The following is a 17,830-nucleotide window of genomic DNA, read 5'->3' on the forward strand; positions in this document are numbered from 1 at the left end:
TTTTGGCATGAAAAAATATTTAACAATAATTTTATTGATTTAAATTGTTGAGTTTTGGGCTATTCAAAACAAGTCCTTAAGTTTACACCTGGATAGTTATCGGTTGAAGGCTAAAGGGAAGGGAAAGTGGAAGTGGGGGCTCTAATTTTTCGGGAATGGGGCATTTGCTCTCAATAAATTATTCCCTATCCCTGTTGCATTGTAGATTTACTGGGATTTGGACCTTTGGCAAGAAAACTTGGTGCGCATCTAGAGGGGTGATGGTTTTTAGTTTTGCATAGCTGCATTTCCGGTCGGGCAAATTGGTAATAATGGAATGATGATAATCACTTGTATTTATGAGATCTTGTACTTATATTTATCTTATTCATATATCTTGCAATAAATGATAATTAATTCTATTATTAATAGAAAAGTAAGACTGTTTTTATCAGAAAAATAAATAGCAGAATTAAATGCATTTAAAAAGAAGTAAGATAAAAGAGAATCTATAGCTGTTTTATTTACTAATATTTAAACAATCTCATATTTCTGAATGAATTTTCTTCAAAATCACTATTATCTATACTCATAAAAGGGAAAAAAATGTACGTGTATGTATATATATTACAATAGTTCACTTAGCAATATCTTTATTAAGAAACTAGCCGCCTTTGGTGACCAGCAGTTCACCAGTATAAAAGATCTCTAAAATTTTCAAATATATTTTATGTAACGATCTCTTAATAGCTTTTTCTGCAAAATATTTAGCTATCAAAGTTTCAGATTTTGATAGTTATATAATTCAGTCATACTATTATGTAGGCCTTAAACAGTTCTGTTCATTGTATTACTTACTAATTTCTGTCAGAGCTCATAAAATTTGTATATTAAATTAGAGTGGAAAAGTTAAACTGCAATTAATATAAAAATATTTTTTACTGAAACCAAGCACATCTTTTTTTTTTTTTTTTGAATATGAAAATTGAATGTAGAGTCGCTCAGCATTGAAGTTGTATATGCAATCCAGAGTAATTTTTGTAATTTATACAATATCTTAAAGAATTACTCAACAAAAATTTCTCCAATTCATCGTAAAATTCAGTTTTTATTTTTACTTTCAAAACATTTAAATGATGCAAATGAAAATATTTTATTTGACTTCAGTCAATAAATGTTCTTATGAAAAAATTATGAAGCTTAAATTTTACACAGTCCTTTTGTCCTAGGAGTCATATTCTGCGAAATACTCTTGACACTTCAACTCTTAACTCAAGTTCAATGAATAAACCTTCTATCTTCTGCGATAAAATCTGTCAGTTTTTACATATCAATATTAGAACAATCAATATTTCCATAATCATAATAATCCATAATCATCCAACATCTGTTGATAAATCCTGGTAAAAGATTGGCGTATCTTCTTTGAAACGGACTGTGAAGTGTTCTAAAATCGCCAATTTTTATAGAAGAGTGATATTCAAATTTCATAAATTTAGTTTTAATGAATGATTTAGTTGGAGTTCAGATTTTTATTTAACCTTAGCTCTCCGAAAAGTAATTAGATGCATAAATATTTGACGAATAAGAGAACTTGTTCATTGCTCCGAAAAATTAATATATATGAATTTTCCCAGAAAATTAATCTACTTATTTTTACCACTCAAAATTTAATAAAATAAATATTTATGAAATGATGCACTGCCTTGAATGGTTCCTGAGAGGGGAGATCGAAGTGCTAAGTGTTAAAATATTGATGTCTCAAAAAAAAAAAAAAATTGTTAAATAAGATTCAAAGGTTAATGTAAAAGGGTAAACATGTAAAAGGATTACAAAGGGTAATGTAAAGGACCTGCGTAAAAATTTAAAATTCTTAATTCATCGGAGTATTTATTTACTCAAGTAACATAAAATGTAATTGTTTAGTTCATTTAGACCATTTTGTTAGTAGATACGTGCCCCTGATTAGAATTAACTGATGGGCGCTGATTACAGTGATTATAAAATAGATATATTAAACCATGTTTGCCTTAAATTTAATTGTTACTATAGATATTGTAATAGATTAATACTATATGTATAGATTAATACTATAGATATTGTAAAAGGTCATAGAAATCTGTTCCTCCATTTACTTTTTAGAAAATATATTTCAAATTTGTTCGCTTCATACAGACACTAGCTGAAATTTACATTTTTATATATTTAATTTACAATAATAGTTGATTTATTTTTTTAATTTGAACTTCTGTCAATGTGATGGCAACAGGTAGATTAAAGCTAATTTTTTCCCATTGCCGTGCTCTTGCAGATAAAGTTTTATTTTTATTTTGTGCGAAATACATTGTTGAAAAATATAGTTAAAATATTTCTTTAAAAGCTTGTTAAACATCGAAACTTAATTTGTAGATTAAAACATAGATATCATTAAAAAGAAAATTTTTTTAGTTTAATCTTAATGCAAAAATCAATTTTGTGCTGTAATTTTTCGTAAGTTATAGCGTTGCAATTTTTAGAAAATGTATCCATTTTTAAATCCTGTTACTCCTTAATGTAATAAATTATTGTATGTATACGGATGATTTTAGTGAAATTAATTAATATTAGATAAAAATGTTATCTTCAATGCGCATAAACAATGCTGATTGAGAAAGTTTTTGTATTAGTTGAAATTTAAACACTTTCGTTTTTCAAGTTCCCATTTTTGTTGAGAATACTGAAAATTAAAAGAGAAGCATTGCATAAAAAGAGGAATAGTATAAGGTTTTTAGAACAGTAGTAAATGTTACATGTCAAAGAGAATTTGAAGTTAAATATGCTCTTGTGAGTAAGCGATCAAGAACAAGCTAAGTAAATTTAGCTACCATAAATCTGAATTATAAAATTAAGTTGGCTGCTACTTTCATAAAAACTTTTAAAAAATGCTTTTTAATGTGTATTAGCATTTGTGTAACAATATATTTTACAACTATTTTTCTTCATTTCATGGTTATATAGGAGTAATCATTATTTCTATTTTGAAAAAAGCAACATTCCTACCAAGTTATTTAATTGAATCTCTTAAAACTTTTTTTTTTAATTTTAGTTACATACAAATGAACAAAAATTGCGGATAAGCTTTCAGAAATGCGGAACAGTCTTGACTATGCTGAATGTCAGAGACAGAAATGTTTGCAGTTAGTTTCTTCTTCTTCTTCTTTTTTTTTTTTTTTTTTTTTTTTTTTTTGTTAAATGTAAGTGACCATATAATGCATATTGTGAAATATTGAAAGAATTATTTAGAAATTATATTCATTTTTTTAAAAATTTCTAACGCCTTTTTATTATTTTCATACTTTTATGTAGCCGTTCAAGTGTTGCATTTAAATGTCGCTTCCGGTACATTGGATTATGTATAGTTAAATCTGACAGTAAATAAGCTAGAAAATGAAGTAATATTTCAGATTTGAATGAATTTCAGTAGTTATCAACATTTTCTTATTGAAAATATGTTTGTTTTTTTTCTCCTCAGAATTAACCAGCAGCTGTTTTTAAAATTATTAATATGATTCCTATCATTTATTTTAGCCAGCCAAAAAGCTTATTATTTTACAAAAAAAAAAAAAACTTATTTGAACAGTTTTAACGTAAAAAATACATCAACTCATTTCAAGTATAAGCTTGTGGAATATACAATATACATAAAAGCATACATACATATAGAAAGAACTAAACATTATTGATATCCATTTGAATTTAAAGCCCTTTCTATGTATTTTTTTTTTTTTCATTTTGTTAAATAAAGTTAAACCGTAAGAGATATAAAGATTAAATCCTCATAAAACTAAAAATTATAATTCATTTTATTAGATTAAATTTGTATTATGCACATCAGAATTATAATTTTTATAAATGTCTTCCGTGTGGGAAAATTATAAACGTATTCCTTTTAATAAATACATTTTTAAAGCAAATTTCTCACACTTTATTATTTTCAACACTCGTCTGAAACGTGGTAAGGGTCATCAGCATTTTTCTCAAGGAAGTTTCGTTATCAGAGATAAGGAGTATCATTCTCACTCATAGTGAGTTGATTACCATTTGGCGTACATTGTAAAATCGCCGAATCTTACATGCAAAGATAAAGTTTATAATGTGGTAGCCTTTCTTAACGCTTGAGCGGAAAGGGGGAAATTTATTGAGCGCAAATGCCACACAACCAATTTTTCGAGTATAAATAAGAGAAACTATTAGTCTTAGAAGGAAAAGTTTGGAATTAAAAAAGTTGTAGATATTAAAAAGATCTATAAAATGAGTTGTCAAACGTTATGATTTAATTAAGAGTAAATTTTTTAAAAAAATGCAAAGTTGGGATTTTTTTATTATTATTATTTGTGCAAAATTTTTGGAATCCCACTTAAATGCGTATTGCAAAGAGATTAATAACTAATAAAAATTTCAGATAATTATCTGCATTATTTTTTGAAAACTTTTTTCGTCGAAAAATGTCTAGCTTTTTTATAAGTCAGAATTCGAGTACCCCCCCCCCCAAAAAAAAAAAAAAAAAATCCTGTTCTAAGGTTTCAAGTGTGTTATTCTGTGATTTCCAGTAATCGATTTTCGAAAAGAAATGGCGAAAATTAAATTCGAAAAAAAGTCTTACTTTGTGGTAGTTGATTCTCGTAAAACAAATATTACTGTTCGAGAACGTAACGGTCATGAGCAAATGAATTCAGGCTTAATAACACAGACATAGCATTAACTTCAACTTTAAGTTTCACCACTTTAAAAAAAAATCAACCATTATGATAACATTTGAAATCGTGGGATACTTTTTGGATAGGTGTTTCTGGCGAATTCTGACGAACAGAAAAGCACTTATATGCTTTTTTCTATGACCCTGGGCCTTTTTTTTTTTTTTTTTTCAACAAGTAGAATTTTTATAATGATACAAATATCGACCTGAAATTTGAGTAAAATTTCGAAAATTTTGCTCAAATTAAAAAAAAATGGTAATAATGAATATTTTTTTCAAATTTGCACTTTTTTATTTTTTAAATTTTTTCTTTTTAATAAAGTTTTTTTTTAACTCTTGTCGAATATTATGATAGCTTAATTAAGTCATTTTATAGATCTTTTTTATTACCTACAGCTTTTAAATTTGTCTACTTTGGAGTTTTTTTAAATGTGAAAATTTCCATTTAATCTCCCAGTCTCTTCTTATCTGGTAACTTATCCAAGTCTCAATTTGTTTGCACAGGCAACTAACAACTACATATAACCAATAAAATTGCTGTTATGCATTTTTACTTAATTTTGATACTTTTCATGGCAATTCGGCTAATCAATAAACACCTTTTAATATGTTAGCGCAATAATTCATCTTTAAATATTGTATTTTAAAATTGTTGCCATTTCCTTCTCTGAAATGTTTGTTTCACACTTTACTGTTTTCAAATTTTTAATGCGCAGCTTTTGGATATCATGACTTTTTTTAATAATTGTTTGTTTTTAGCTCCGGCTCAGTGAATAAGATTTTATTTTCCTTTAAAATTTTGTAATTTGATTTGAATTATTATACATTTTACTACACCAAATACTTTTTAAAACGTATCTATCAATGGATATTTTCTTATAGCTTTGCAGTTTCTAAATTCAGATTTTAGTTTCTCAGTATCTAGAATGCAGGTATTTTCTTTTTTTCTCTTAAACAATATTGCCATATCATCAAGACTCGGAATCTGAATTACTGACTCCTAAAATTTTATAGATGTGAATGCATTATTTCAAAATTTGTTCGAAACCAAAAATATTTCTTCAAAAATAAATACATAAATAAAATAAAATAAACACAACCAAGAATATTTTTAAAAATTATGGTTATTTTCATGCATGTTGGCATTCTGTTGAGTATACATTGCAGCTTGCTCCATGAAAATTGTTAATATACGCATTTTCTGAATTTTGTAATCATTGTTTTTAATAACAGTTGGCATTAAAACATCTACAAGTACTACTACGTCAAATATTAAATCAAAGAACTGTTAAGATCTCAGACCACAAAACCTTTCAGATTATCTTTAAAATTGCTAATCTTTTAAGTTAAAATTTAATCTAATTTTCCAATATCAACCTAGAAACATCATATTTTTCTCATATCAAAATTTAAAAAAATATATAAAAAAATGCTTACTATGAAACTGCTCTACAAATTTCCGTCGTTCTATCTATAAAGTCTATGTGGCAAAGACACGACTTCGGAACTTGAAGGGAAGTTCGATTGCACAGATGAATCGCATGTTAAGTTTGGTGCGAGTGCATCCCACCGGGGCCTCTCTCGGATGCCTCTTTCTCTTCTCGCAGATCCGATCCCACTCTCTCCGGAGGTGTTATATGGCCTTGAAGACTCTGCTTACCTAGTTCTATGAAGCCGGCTTATATATAAATGGAGATATATTATATATAAATGCTGATATATAAATGGAGAGAGCTATAAAAGTCGCTGGTCTTGACGCTTCTGTCTTGTCCAAACAAGTGTACGCAACATGAGTCACGAGATATCGGGGAAATCTGGCCTTTAGAATACCTTTTTTGGCGCCATATCGCAAATCTTGGCATGCTCAAAAACTGCTGCGCAACATTTTGCTTCCCGGCATTGGGTCCGGTCGGTTTTCATTTCCGGTTAACATTTCCTAAATAATATATATAAATTCTTTGAAAACTAAGCAAACTGATTTCGAAAATAATGTTTTATTTTTTACATCAGTAGCCGAGTTTTTTGATTTAAATTATGTTTAGTTTTTTATTTCGTTTTTGTGCATTTACTAAAAGTGATTATTTTTCTTCTTTAAGTACACATTTTATTTCTTTTCTTTACCTAAAAACATCTTTTAATTTTACATGTTCAAATACTTTTATCATTATCTCATACAGATAAAAAAAAAAAAAAACTTTTTTATAAAAGCAGATTATAAAAGTGACCTAAGTCTTTTTTTTTTTTTTTCTAAATATTCTGAATAATATTTATTTTTTGCATAAAAAAGGAAAAAAATATTAATTAAAACTGTTAAATTATTTTGAAATAATTTAGAAAAAAAAAACACTAGCCCAGATCGAACTAGGTATCCTGAATGCTACGCCAGTGCTCAAACCCCTACACTACTCGAGAGCTCGCTCGCTCGGATAACACATTATTAGTATATAAGCTAATTTGAAAGTTTTAAGGTTGACTTTTGAGTCTTAATATTTTTATTAATAAACATTCTAAATGTATACTATTATACAAAATATCATTCCGAACTCGGTTTTAAACTTCGTGCCTTCTCCTTGTTAATATCAGTTTTAAATATTTCGATTCTGGTTTATAATTTTAGCGGTAACTTTGCTTCGAACTATCGCAGAAATTAAATCAAATCATTTTTGGAATCTTAAATGTGTTGATTTAATACAAAATAATAAGGAAATTCGAAATTTTTACGAAAACGGTGATTTTAGGATATGTGCCTATCGCAAGTTATTAATAAATGTTAACATTCAGGCAAAAATTTTATTTGTAAAGATAGCATTTCTTTCTTTAATAGTTTCTTATCTTTAGAATATCCACTAGTTTCTTTTTAGATCTTAATTAAAATTTATAAAAACATGCTATTACTGCTAGCACATTTATGAAATTTTACTATATAACATTTTCAATAAAACATACGTTTTAGTTTCACTATTTCATTCACAATGATAATTTAATATCTTTCACGGTATAATACGATTCGAATATTTATGGTAGAAAAGAAACAACATATTGGAAATAATAAGGAACTTTATTTGCACTGAAATAAATACACAATTATTAATCGGTCAATAATGTTTATGTAAACACTTGTATAGGCGAGAAACAATCACGCCAAGCACTTGCAACACATTCGAGATTAAAATAAAGCAAGTAATAAAATATGATGCAATTACATCAGTTTAAATGAAGCTTAATAACAAGTTAAATAAATTTAATACAATAACTAAACCAAACTATGAAATATTATTCAGTTATAACACCAAAATCACTGAATGATGGAGGTTACGAAATTTTAAATTGACTTAAAATGGATATTGTGGTGAATAGCATATAAGTCAGTTAAAAACTACGCTGCACAGGCAATTGCTTTTGCATAATGGTTATGTTACTGGATTGCGAACCACAAGGTCCCAGGTTCTATCCTCGCGCATCTCATATCGCTACAATATAAACAGAATATTTTTATTGTACATACCTGTGAAATGATACAGGACTATCCTTAGAAGTTTTTTCTTTGCATCCAATAGCACAGCAATAGTTAGCCATGGCTTAAATAAGTTTTAAAATCCAACAGTTAAAAGTGAGAAGAAAATTTGCCATTAAAATAAATGGGGAACGGAGCATGCGGTTACAGCGAACACAAATTCTGTCCCAAGGTCACATGATTTTATCTTGTCCTACACCAAAGTAGGATTGCCCTCCTCTATCAGTATCTTAGCTCTATGGGCTTGTGGTGAATAGCATATAAGCCAGTTAACAACTACGCTGTACGAGCAATTGCTTTTGCATAATGGTTATGTTACTGGTCTGCGAACCACAAGGTTCCAGGTTCTATTCTCGCACATCCCAATTCGCTAAAGGCTTATCCGATGAGAATTCTGGAGCCTCAAAATCTGGGACAGATTATCGTATACGTAAACAGAATGAAATAGTCCCTTCCTTCAGAGTAATAACAGGAGGGGAAACCTGTAAAACTATGATTGATATGCTCCTCCATATCACACCCTGTGGTAATCATTTGCGGTTTGAGGGAAGGATTTGTTATCAGTTGCTAAATTTACAAATTTACTCATCTATATTTCAAAGAATGTTTTTTATTATTATTATTATTATTTTAGTATGTGTATAGCTTATCGCTGCAAAATAATTGGGAGAAATTTTTAAAAATCAGAATTGACGAATTAAACATCAAACATAATTATCTACGATATTTCAAGCTAGAGGTTCCAAATTCCTTTAAATTTGTTTTCTCAAAAAAATTTATCACTTGTTTATCACGTATGAAACCTTTTAATAATAAAGTTTTAATTCATTCTGACTGACAAATTTTCCTCATTATTTTTTTAAATTTCATATAATGCATAAAAATTTATCGATATATAAATACATTTAAATGTATAACACGAAACTTAAATGGTGACATAAAATATAAATCGTTTTTTTTTTTTTTTTTTTTTTTTTTTTAATCCTTAGTAATGTCGTCTGCAACATGATGAAAAGAAAATTACTATATGTGTCAATGTTTTGATAAATTTTATAACACCAATTTTACTTCCAGTTTTTATTTTCTAGACAATTCATATTGAAGAGCTTTATAGTTTAAATTAATTTACTTTTTTTCTCATGAAGGAATTTCATACTTTAAGGAATTTTAAATTTTAAATGTAAATAGTGGCTCACAACTTTAATTAAAAGGGCTCTCTATATTTTTTAAAAAGTTAAAAGTGCAAGATTATGCGTTTATGTTTAATTTGTTAGCTTTTACATTTCCTAATCGGGGAAATGAAATTATTTTTTCTCTTACATATCCAGAAAGATTATTTTAATAACTCTTAAATTTTGTATAAATTTTATTTAAAAAAAAACGGACATTTCCATAAATTCGCATTTAAAATAAAGTGCAAACTTCTTAATTTCTGTTCTGAACTGTATGAAATATTATCAATGATATATTATTACATATTCGTATAGAAGAGAGCATTTTTATTTGAAGAGGCTGCATAAAAATGTCAGAAAAAACTATTAAGAAAAATGTTATTTTATAAATTATATACGAATTCGTTTTTCAAAAATTAAAAATGAATACATCAAATTTTATTTTATTTAGAAATTACATTCACAGTTGATTTTAACTGTATTTAACAACTTCTAAAATATAGAGGCAATAAAATATAATAAAATTCGCCATTTGTAAAAAATTGAGAAAAAAAATGATTGAGAAAAAATGATAATTTTATAATTTCTAACTTATTTTGCCAAAATCGATTAAAACATAATTTTGCTATCGTATATGAGCTAAAAGATTTCGGATAATCAGTATCAATAAAAATAAACAAAGAGGAAAGATCTTGATAAATTTTTTCCTGAAGAAATTAGAAATTCTTAATATATTATGCATGACAATTCTTTAAGAGCCGGCTAATGGCAACCGTAATAAAATGTATAAGAAAATTGTAATATTTGATGGAATTTAGAAATTTCTTTAACGGAATTAAATGGTTCGTAATTATTTTCTTCCATTCCTTCTATTCTTGACTCCGGTAGAATGATATAAAAAAAAAACAGCTCTTCAATCACTGTCAGAGACATCGACATTCCCATCCCATAGAGAACGTAATCGCGGGTGGTGGTGAATTTCCTTCTCCCCTACATTTCAGCCATTTGGCCGAAATCGTCCGAGGCGCTGCTTCTGTCGAACGAGACGTTTTGTGACGAATCCGAGCTCATAGGGTCAGAAGAAGCGCACAGTGCTTCCGTATGTATAGCACAAGTGAACCCGGCCCTCGCAGTACAAATCAAACAAGCTATCATTCTGATTCATCCAGGTTTATTGAATTTAAGAACAGAGTGGCGGATCTCCGCACAAACGTTGGAAGCTGTCGCCTCATGACTAAGTGTGGGGAGGGGGGCTCAAAATCGATATCGTAGTGCTGAATCGGCAGTATTTTTTTTTTTTTTTTTTTTTTTTTGCTGCAGACTTGCACACAATTCCCTCCTCTCCCCCTCCTTTACTCAGAAAAGAGAGATAAACGATATTGAATGAAAATGAGTCAAACGAAAACCCAAAAATAAATAATTTCAAAAGTAGTGATATTCGGTAAATATCCAAGATACAGAAAACAATAAAATATTAAGAAAAAAAACGAAATATCAAAATCATTTGTTCCAAATAAATTGCAATATGATTAGCAAAATCATATGATTTGAATATTATTAACAACTGAGGGAGATATGGCATGCAAGGACGATCTAAATGGTTTTTTTTTTTTTTTTTCGGAAACCAATGAGCAATTGTTTTATTTATTTGATTTACAAGGATAGTCTACTCGAATGCATTATAGTTAAAATGAACTTTCTGTCAAATTTCAGAATATTTCTCTAAGAATTTATTTCAAATTTGTTTGCAGATCTTTGAGATCCATCTTTTCATTGCGTTGGCTAACTGATTGACAAGTCAACAATTCTCAGCTAATATAAGATAAAGAAGGGGGGAAAAAATAGCTCCCTTTTACAAGAAAGGTCAATGCCATGACTTTAGTCCGAGGGAATGGTGTGTGTGTGTGTGTGTGTGTGTGTGTGTGTGTGTGTGTGTGTGTGTGTGTGTGTGTGTGTGTGTGTGTTCGTTTACCTGTCGTCTATATAGCCAAAGCGCTTTATTCTCTCGAGATTTCCCTTTCGCTGTACACATTTTTAAAGTGTAGAGATAAATTATTGCAGTTTTTAAAAATTAAAAATACACTTTTTCTCATCTATTATAAATATTTATTTACTGTCATTTTTGAATGATTCAAAGAGAATTCATTCTTTAGTTTTTTGTATGTGCCAATTTTAAAAAAAAATTAACGTAATTTATAACAAAAATAAAAAATGAAATGATAATTTTAATTTTATGGCTTGAAAGAAAATATTTATGAATACTTATTTAAAAAAATTCCCTAGTAAATAAAGGATACATAATTTTCGAATTCTCCTTGTTGAAATTTTCTGAAAACGTACCTAACAAAAAAGGAAAAAAAAAAAAAAATATATTGAGACATTATTCTTAGGTTTTAATTTCTTTATGTACAAAAAGGCAATTAAAAAATACACTTCGTGTAATAGCTTTCATCAAAATATACATTACGAAAAAATTTGCGGAAATTTTATTATTTTGAAGCGAAAACCCATGTGAATGGTATTTATTATTCAATAGAGGAAGAATTACTGTCAGCTAAACGGTGGAGTTTTTATTAAAGTGAACTCGATTATGGGAATACTAACATTTTTTAAAGACAAAGAATTGACAGTTCAAGTCACTGAATAAACCTTTTCTCTGATCTACGATTTTTTAATTCGTTAGTTGTCTTTTTCTCATACTAGATTATGAAATTTTTTACTTCGTCTTTCTTTTTTCTACAAATAATATTTAGATTCGGGGGGGGGGGGACTTGACAGTTGCTTAAATCTAACGAATAACATTTAAACGATAAAAGATCTTCATGATAGAAATTTTAAAGTGTTAGTCTTTTTAAATGTAGATGTGTATTATAATCAATGCATGTTGCGAGTAACAAGTTTATGTTATGTATGATGCGCTAATGTTTACAATATTCAAATTGCAGATTGTTTCGGGAAATTTTAGAACTGTCAGTCTTATGATTTAACGCAAGCAGTTCATTCCTTGGAGGGGGAAAAAAAAAAGCTTTTTTTTGTTATCGTTGAAAATATGCTTTTTACTTTTGACGGCATCAAATATTTTGAAAGCATGCCGAATGTTTCAGAAAAACCGTATGTTTAAAAAGAAAAGCTAAGTATTTTTAATGAACTAGGAAGAACATTTAACTTCCTTTATCGGTTATTATTTTCCGCCTTCTTGTAATGTAATAATATAAAAAAGAAATTCAAAGGATACTAAAAATATCAAACAAAAGTTAAAATAGTCGTTACTTTTAAACCTAACGGTGAGTTTCTGTTCGCTTGGCACGTTAATTTTTTGTGTCTTTTGCTCATAGAATTGTACTTACAGAATATAAGAAGTCAATAAAGAATGCGAAATATTTTTTTCCTAATAAATACTTTGTCGGATTATAATGATTTAAATTTACAAACACACTTTGTTATAATTAATTCAAAATGAGTTCTACATTTTGTAACAAGAAAAGGACTAATTTTGTTTATTCGTTCGATATTTTTTAAAAATGACTCAAATTTCATAGTATTTATCTGCCATATTTGCAATTATTACAATATTGTTTATAATCCTCATAAATGGAAATAAAAAGAATTCAAGCATCAACACATTATTAAACAATGCATTTAATATTAATTTTTGGATGCAAAAATAAGTTTCATTTATTCCATGTGTATATGTGAAAACGAACAATTTCAAATAATTTTAATGATTCATGAAGTGTTCATTAATATTTTAGATTACCACTAATTTTGTCGGCATAAATTCATGCATTTTTTAATTTTTTACTTTTATATGAAGGACAGAAGTGCATCAAATAAAATTTAAAAAATAAATTAATTAAAAATAAAAAGTTTTCAACAAAAAATTTCAGTTTTCTTCTGCTTGAAGGTCAAAATTAATAACTTCTTGAAAAATAAAGTTTTAATAAAAGTTTCTTTTGATAAGCAAGAATATTTTATTGCAAAACAGCACACACATTTTCGAATGAAATACATTTTTATTACTTTTTTTTTAAGATTTGATACTTACAAAGAAGACAACAGATTATAAGTGACTTAATAAATGTTCAAGGTTATTCTTTATTTGACCTGTTATATTAACATTCATGATTTGTCAAATATTTTTATTTAAGCGAATTAAAGCGCTGTGCTTCTTTTGAAAAGAATTTTCTAGAACGTATGCGAAAATTAAGCCTATATTTATTCTGACTTTTAAATACAATTGTTATTTTTGATGAATTTCATTTAAATGTATTACAATTTTTAATTCATTTTTTTTTTTTATTTTATGACTATAAAGTTGGTTGATGAAGACTATAAAGTTTCTAATCCGAAACAATACGAATTTTATTGGATTCCTTTTACTCTGTTTTAATGAAAAATTAACCCTAATATAAATTTGTGTTATTAGGACATATATTATAAAATTTGATTATAAATAGAATAATTATTCTATTCAGTCTATAGAATAATAGAATATAATAAAATAATTATATATAGAATAGTATTAGATGTAGGATAATATATTCCTATAGAATAATTATTCTCATAATTATGTATGCAATAATTATTCCTATAATTAAATGTATTATAATTATTCCTATAATCATATCTTGCTATAATCACTTCAAGCTTCTAATCACGGTGAAGCAGCAAATTTAAAACAAACGTTACCTTAAAAGTTTCTTCTTACATGAGCATTTTATCATGAGCTAGAAATGTATCCATCCATTAATGGTGGGAAACTGCTCTACTTAGGTGTAAAAGGGATGATTTTCCCTTCTTTGAGTAACTACCAGCAAGATAAATTCAAATGATTGGGGAACCGCATGGCCTGTAAAGATTGAGAGAGACGTAGACGAAAGATACTGTGGTATCCACCCCACAATCAGTGATGGTAAGTTCGGGGTTGGTAACTTCACTGGAATAGATGAAATCTGAGGCTTGAGTGGAAACTTAACAGACTGTGAGCGGACGGGGACCTTCTTTTGTTAAAAACTTCACCTGGATCGAAAAAGGGAGGTTTGCCTATTGTTGGGCTACTTATATTCTGCAAATTGTTAGAGATGTGTTCTGCCAATTTGAGCATGAATTGTCGAATGGGGGAAACCTTTTAAAGCTTTTTTTTTTTTTTTTATCTCTGCGTTTTCTCTGAAACTTGAACAATTATTCAATATAAGTTCTTTTTCGCTCTGAAAGCCCAGATCGGGCGTGCAGAATGAATGGGGATGCAGACAGGAGAGATAAATTGGCTGTTCGTCGTTGAAAGAAAGGCTAGAATTTCTACATGTGAGTGAATCTTGGAATCGAAAACCGTATTGTATATTTCCCTGAAAGTTTGAACATGGGATTTGAAATTTAACTGCTCGTCAAGGATACCAAGTATTTCACTTCGTTTTTCTACCATTCATTTCAGTACCATAAAATTTAATTCTTACTCAGTTGTTTAGGCTTTGGTTGAAGATAGTTGCTTTCGTTTTTTAGTCATTTAATTTTCCTACCACGTTATTAGTCAATATTTTAAATTCTTTATGGAAAAAAAAATGGGGAGGGGGAGTTGCATTAGTTTTGCTTCGTGCTTTATTTATTTATTTATTTTTTTTTTTTTTTTTGTCCACAATCTCCCCTTTGATCTGGTTGGCAAAATTTTCTTCCTTTACTTTTGTCTAAAAAATGAATGTATAAAAAGAGCCTAATGAAATGATGGAGGGAATAAATAGTAACGAAAACACCGACTCCCCCCCCCCCAGATCTGTACATAAATCATCAATGACCTTCCTTCCCACCACTCCATTTTGAGTGTTACCGCTAAATAAAACTATAAAGCAGCTCTCTCCCTAAACAACCAGATAGTTTATGTAAGTTTTATTTGCTAATGAATTTTGCTTCTTTGCATGCATAGCTAATCAGCCAGTATGCATTATGTTTATTGTGCAAAAATGCTTTAAAATATTATTTCATTTATCTTGGTAAAATGCATTTGATCATAGGTAGTTGAAATTGCTAAATTATTACTTTAATATGAATGGCAAATAGTTAGTTGCCGAAGGCGGTTAATATCTTGTAAGCTAAAAGCATAAAAAGGATATGTCAGTCTTTTGTTTATCCAATGAAAAGGATTAATTCTGAATAATAATGATTTACACCAATCGTCGAATTCTGATTCTAAAGTGCGATTTTTTTTTTTTTTTCTGCTTGAATCAAAGTTGCCAGTAATGCGGATTTTTTTTTTTTTTTTTTTTTTTTTCCCTCAAAAGTGTCGTCTTCGCTTAAGGCGAGTACTTCCATTTTTTCAATAATGTCAGATCTCTTAAATTAATGAGAATATTATTACTACATTTTTTTCTAAAATAATGGAAACATTCTGAATTCAGTAAGTCATAAATGGTGTTTAAATATTTCAGTAAAAAATTGTTCGGTCGCTTTTTGTTTTGTATTCACAAAATTGAAATCTAACGGAAAGCCATACCAAATCTGTAATGCAAGTTGAGCGAGACCATTTTTTCTGTTCTATAATAGTTAAGAACCATTTGCGGAATAGTATGAATCAATTGTTTCGCTTATTTATTAAAAATGATATTATCGGAGAATCACAGACAAGTTTTTCAAATTAAAAGCAAGAAAAGTGTCATTTTGATGCCTTTCAATAATTGTTTCTATGTCTGTAAAATTTTACTCGCGGCTTTTTTTTTTTTTTCATTTCTTTTATTGCCATATCAAAAGTATAAATTTAATGCTATTCAATATGCACTTTTGTATCTCCCTTTAAAATTTAATTTAATTTTGCTTGTTATTTGGGATTAATATTTCTTTATCGGAAAATGCGCTAGATTGTGAAATATGTGACATTCGGGCTACAGATAAACTTACAATGTTTATTTTAGTTTTAAACTCAGAAAGAATACAAAATTTTCCATTAATAGTCCGTGGTTTATTTTAATAAATTTAATAATTTTTTTATAATTCATAAAAAAATTTGGTGATTTATGAAATCAAGCCCATTTTTACTTACTACTATAACGAAGTATGCAAATAGAAATTATTGTAATCGCCAGAAATTCATCCCGAGATTTTGACAATTCTCAAAATTTTAGACTTCCTCGAGTCCACGAAGTACAGTTTGGGAATTATGTCTGTCTATACGTCTGTGAACACAAAAGCTCAAAAACATCTTGAGCTAAACAAACTGAAATTTGGTTGTGTGGTCTTTACAACAAATTTGTAGATTTTTATCAAATTTTGAGTGAAATCTATTGACATGAAGAATGTCTGTTTGGCAGTTCGAGTACAAGTGAGCACGATAGACAGTAAATATCTATACGAATAAAATAGGTATACTAATTTAGCATCTAAAGAATGTTCATCGAATGTTGAATTAAATTAATTGATAATTTAAAAACGCAACGAATTAGATCAATGAAATTTGATATGTGATCGTGATATTAAAACTGAATTTGGTTGGGGAAAAAAAGCTTTCACAGTGCATATTTAGGTTTTCTTCACCGTACTTTGAAGCACAAAACTCATATACGGATGTCTGGAAATAAAAATCTGTGCACTTGTGGCGTCGAAGGTATTGCCCATTGTCCACGCTTTTATGTGGGGAAGGTGATGATACCTTTATTAGAGAGCATACTGGAAAGACCATTCCTGCTAGTTAAGTTTTAAAAAAGGAAGCTTATTCAATCTGATTCAAGAAAAAAAATTATATACTTATTAAGAACGTATTTTTTTTTAAAAAATTTCCATTTAATATAAAATTCGAATGCTTGACCACTATTGTATTGTATTTATTAAAAGTTTTTAGAGTAAAAGATAAAAGTAAAGGGGACAAAATATTGTATATTTTTTTCCCGTTTGATTGTATACATATATATCCAAGCCAAAGAAACCCGATCAATCCACAGCGTGTGTGTGTGTGTGTGTGTGTGTGTGTGTGTGTGTGTGTGTGTGTGTGTGTGTGTGTGTGTGTGTGTGTGTGTGTGTGTGTGTGTGTGTGTGTTATAATTTGCAATTAATTTATTCTCTAAAAATATTTCCTGTATCTTTAATTCTTTGATCGTAAATTTTTCACTGAATGCGTTGATTCTCAAAATGCTGCGCTGGTAAATTCTCCTCTCAAACTATATAAGCTCAAAATATTTTCTCAGCCTTTCTTCCTTATTTTCTGCCTACCTATTCATACGCTACAGTGTACAACACAGCTCGGACAAAGGATCTTGTTAGTGTATAAAAATTGCACTGTTTCCTTGAAATTATAAAGAATAAAAATCGCAAAGGAGCTCCACGACTCTTGCTTCAAATCAAATGTTGTTCATAAAATCCCTTTTACATATATAATATGTAAATATACATGTAATAATATTTTAATTTAATTAATTTCCAAGATTTCATCTTAATTTAGCCCATAGTAAC

At 28.4% G+C, this 17,830-nt stretch overlaps 1 protein-coding gene and 1 long non-coding RNA gene across 3 annotated transcripts in view; one reads left to right on the forward strand and one right to left on the reverse strand.

The window, feature by feature from the left end:
• The window catches only part of LOC129958036 (cytokine-like nuclear factor N-PAC), a 29,836-nt gene extending 23,339 nt beyond the window's left edge, over nt 1-6,497 (reverse strand). The window contains exon 1 of the mRNA XM_056070189.1: nt 6,152-6,497. The gene's annotated coding sequence lies outside the window, so the exon portion shown is untranslated. The remainder of the gene's footprint in view (nt 1-6,151) is intronic.
• The window catches only part of LOC129958037 (uncharacterized), a 39,703-nt gene that overhangs the window by 11,794 nt on the left and 10,079 nt on the right, over nt 1-17,830 (forward strand). The window lies entirely within an intron of this gene.

Source organism: Argiope bruennichi, chromosome X1, assembly GCF_947563725.1.
Source record: "Argiope bruennichi chromosome X1, qqArgBrue1.1, whole genome shotgun sequence".
Taxonomy (NCBI): domain Eukaryota; kingdom Metazoa; phylum Arthropoda; class Arachnida; order Araneae; family Araneidae; genus Argiope; species Argiope bruennichi.